We start from the raw sequence: 4,815 nt of genomic DNA on the forward strand, positions 1-4,815 counted from the left end.
TTAAGCTCCCTAAAACTGGTTCATTTCATAATACCCAATGCAGATTAGTCTTTCCCCTAAGAAGCTATCACATAAGCGTTTTACAAACTCTCCCTCTTGGGATCCAGCACCAACCTGATTTCCCTATCTAGCTGCATATTGAGATCCCCCATGACTATTGTAACATTACCGCTTTGACATGCCGTTTCTATGTCCCATTGTAATTTGTAGACCACACCTGGCTACTGTTGGGAGGCCTGTGTATAACTCCCAACAGGATCTTTTAACTCTTGCAGTTTCTTAACTCTACCCACAAGGGCTGTACATCTGCCAATCCTATGCCACATCTTTCAAAGGACTTGATTCCATTTTTTACCAGCAGAGCCACCCCACTCATTTTGACTACATGCATGTCCTCTCAATATAGTGTGTATCTTTGGATGTTAAGCTCACAACGATAATCTTCTTTCAGCCACGACTCAGTGATGCCCACACATCAAACATGCCAGTCTCTAACTGGAGGTCCATGAGCCAGTCTTCATGGTGGAGAGGGTCTGCAGCTTTAAACTATCGCTTCAGAAGATCTGTCTTGGGTCCAGCCCATAAGTGCCATTACAAAGACGGCACGGCAGCACCTCTACTTTCTTAGAAGTTTGCGAAGATTCATCATGTCATCTAAAATTCTGACAAACTTCTATAGATGTGAGGGGGAAGCTATACTGACAGATTGCATCACAGCTTGGTATGGAAACACCAATACCCATGAATGGAGAAGTCTACAAGAAGTACTGGATATGACCCAGTCCATCACAGCTTGGTATGGAAACACCAATACCCATGAATGGAAAAGTCTACAAGAAGTACTGGATATGACCCAGTCCATCACAGCTTGGTATGGAAACACCAATACCCATGAATGGAAAAGTCTACAAGAAGTACTGGATATGACCCAGTCCATCACAGCTTGGTATGGAAACACCAATACCCATGAATGGAAAAGTCTACAAGAAGTACTGGATATGACCCAGTCCATCACAGCTTGGTATGGAAACACCAATACCCATGAATGGAAAAGTCTACAAGAAGTACTGGATATGACCCAGTCCATCACAGCTTGGTATGGAAACACCAATACCCATGAATGGAAAAGTCTACAAGAAGTACTGGATATGACCCAGTCCATCACAGGTAAAGCCTTCCACACCATTGAGCACATCTACAAGGAGTACTGTTCGCAGAAAAGCAGCATCCATCATCAAGGACCACAACCATCCCGGCCATGCTCTCTGCTCGCTGCTGCCATTGGAAACAAGGTACAGGAGCCTCAGGACCCACAACACCAGGTCAGGACCAGTTACTACCCCTCTACCATCAGGTCCTTGAACCACAGTGAATAACTTCACTTATCCCAACACTGAACTGATTCCACAACCTATGGACTCACTTTCAAGGAAAGTGTAGGAAAGAATGATGTATTTAAATATATAAAATAAAATACATAGTATTACAAAATAAACCAATTTTGACCATATAACCGTATAACAATTACAGCACGGAAACAGGCCATCTCGGCCCTTCTAGTCCGTGCCGAACGCTTACTCTCACCTAGTCCCACCGATCTGCACTCAGCCCATTAAAAAAATGGAACGCTTCACGAAATTGCGTGTCATCCTTGCACAGGGGCCATGCTAATCTTCTCTGTATCGTTCCAATTTTAGTATATGTGCTGCCAATATATTTTTTTATATTTTTATTGAAATATAGCTATCAAACTATTAAGAAAACAAATTTGTGATATAGTATCACAATGATTTGCCAGTCCTGCTGAAGGGTTCGGCCCAAAGCGTTGACTGTTTACTCTTTTCCATAGTTCCTCCAGCATTTGTAGGTGTTGCTTGGATTTCCAGCATCTGCAGATTTTCTCTTGTTTATTATATAGCAATATATATGTTTCTTTATTAATGCATTCAATAACAAGTAGTGATGATATTTTGAAGTATTTTGAGATAAAGGATATTTTGAAATAAATGATATTTTGATATATTTGTTACAACTGTAACATGATATAAAAATATCTGTGATTTCTATTGGTGACAATGTCCCAGGTACCGCTAATACTGCTGTGGTTTGAAGGGAATGCTAAGTCCAGTTAGAGCTTAGTGAAAATAAAGATATAAAATTTTCCCATCCAAACAATGTTCCCTCTAAGGTGTGCCCAAGTGCATGCACACACATCTTTTGCTACCACTGTACAAAGAAATTTCAACTGCGCACAAAAGGTTGTCTCTCTGCCTTCCTACCCATTGGATCTCACAGTAGATCTCACCCTTCTAGTTAGCCAGAGCTGTCTTCACATGCTAGGAAAGGCATATTCCCGTCTCGTTGGGGTACGAGGCCGCCAGCTGGCCTCACCAGGTTTAACCTGGCTGTTGATGTGGTGTGACCGCTGTTACATGCAAACAGCTACTTGAAGCCACAGAAGAGAGCTGGGTGTCCAGTGGGGCCCAAAGGCGAGTGAGCTGCCCTGAAATGGACACGACAAGCCCCCTGCTACCCTTACCTGGACACCCTTTACACCCCACAGTTCAGGCCCTCCCACCCATAATGTTGTGCCGACCTTTTAGTGTGTTAACTGGTCACGTCACTGCCTGGTATGGAAACAGCAATGCACTTGACAGAAAATCCTACAAAAGATAGTGGATACAGCCCAGTCCATCACAGGTAAAGCCTTCCCCACATTGAGCACATCTACATTACAGGAAAGCAGCGTCCATCATCAAATGCCCTCACCATGCTCTCTTCTCGCTGCTGTCATCAGGAAGAAGGGATGGGAGCCTCAGGTTACACTCTACCAGGTTCAGACACAGTTAATACCCCTCAAACATCCAGATCCTGAACCAAAGGGTTTAGATAGATAGATAGATAGATAGATAGATACTTTATTCATCCCCATGGGGAAATTCAACTTTTTTTTTCCAATGTCCCATACACTTGTTGTAGCAAAACTAATTACATACAATACTTAACTCAGTAAAAAATATGATATGCATCTAAATCACTATCTCAAAAAGCATTAATAATAGCTTTTAAAAAGTTCTTAAGTCCTGGCGGTAGAATTGTAAAGCCTAATGGCATTGGGGAGTATTGACCTCTTCATCCTGTCTGAGGAGCATTGCATCGATAGTAACCTGTCGCTCGTAATGTAACTCGTCTTCACTCACCCCAAGGCTGAACTGTTCCCACATCCAATGGGCTCACTTTCAAGGACTCTTCATCTCACGTTCTTGATAGCATTGTTTATTTATTTGTTAGTATTTTTTTCTTTTTGTATTTGCACAGCTTGTAGTCTTTTGCACATTGGCTGGTTGTCTGTCTTGTGTGCAGTCTTTCATTGATTCTATTATGGTTCTTTATATTTACTGTATATGCCCACAAGAAAATGAATCTGAGGGTTGTATAGCTCAACAGAAACCTGCCTGTGGCAGAGGCTTACATACACCAGACCAATGCACGTTTAAAGGTGAAACCTGTAGATAATACAAACGAAGTAAGACACATACAAAGGGCACGTTGGGCCGACAGAATTAAATGGACTACACAGGGAAGACATAAAGCCAAAAAGTCAAGATGTAGTTTCAGAAAGAACATCAATCTGTTTTTTTTTGTGTGTGGGCGGCACGGTAGCGTAGACGTTACCACAGCACTTTACAGTACCAGTGACCAGGTTCAATTCCTGCTGCTGTGGGCTTCCTCTCGGTGCTCTCGTTTCCTTCCACAGTCCAAAAACATATCAGTGGGTAGGCTAATTGGTCATTGTAAACTGTCCTGTGACTAAGCTAGGATTAAGTCGGGGGATTGCTCGGCGGTACGGCTCGAAGGACTGGTTGGGCCAGTTCCTATCCAAGAGTTTCTTAAATACCCCAAATGTATCTGCCACTATCACCACCCCAGCCGTGCATTCCATGGTCTTACCAGGCTTTGAGTAAAAAAAATGCTTCTGTTATCTCCCCTATAGCTTCCTCCAATCACCTTAAAATTACGTATGCCCTCTCATATTAGTTATTGCCACCCTAGGAAAAAGGTGCTGGCTATCCATTCTATCGAAATCTCTCAAAATCTTGTACACCTCTATCAAGTCACCACTCATTCTTCTTCACTCCAAAGAGAAATGCCCTATCTTTCCTCATAAAACAAGATGTCTAATCCAGAGTAGCACACACAAAATGCAGGTCAGGCAGCATCTGTGGAAAGGAATAGGGTCAGCCTTTCAAAACGAGACCTTTCATCTGGTCTCCGTAGACCTGCTGAGTCCCTCCAGCATTTTCTGTGTCTTGATCTGCAGACTCTCTTGTGTTTATGATTTGTTCTCTAAACCAGGCAGTAGATAGGGTTGCCATCTTTCTCACTCCTAAATAAGGCACCAAAGGTGTCGTGCTGCGGTGGTGTGGTACGGTGCAGGCCCGGGAAGAGGTGACTGAGGGGGCTGGCAGCTAGCAGATGTAACAGAGACCTTTTTCAAAAGAGAAAGAGAGAGAGAAAAACAACAGCCCTGAATAGGTAAACAAATCCAATATGTGAACCACGTATACATATCTTCAGTGTTATATATGAAATGTAACACCAAATTATAACAATGCATAGTACAGAGCATAATCTGACTACCAGTCAGATAAGAAATAACACCAAATAACCCTGTCTGTATTTGCCTACCGAGCAGACAGATAATCACTGCAAAAGAGGAAAAGGGGGGGGGGGGGGGAACTCACCAAGTCTACTTTTTCCACGGATATTTCTTGCTGCTCTTGACTGATTCAAGTAGTCCTTTGTCCTTTTGCA

At 42.8% G+C, this 4,815-nt stretch overlaps 1 non-coding gene across 1 annotated transcript; it reads right to left on the reverse strand.

The window, feature by feature from the left end:
* Positions 1-1,614: 1,614 nt before the first annotated feature.
* LOC140729875 (U6 spliceosomal RNA) lies at positions 1,615-1,717 on the reverse strand. Its single transcript, XR_012099419.1, has one exon. It is a non-coding gene; the product is annotated as a U6 spliceosomal RNA (small nuclear RNA).
* Positions 1,718-4,815: the final 3,098 nt, after the last annotated feature.

Source organism: Hemitrygon akajei, chromosome 6 (genome assembly GCF_048418815.1).
Source record: "Hemitrygon akajei chromosome 6, sHemAka1.3, whole genome shotgun sequence".
Taxonomy (NCBI): Eukaryota; Metazoa; Chordata; class Chondrichthyes; order Myliobatiformes; family Dasyatidae; genus Hemitrygon; species Hemitrygon akajei.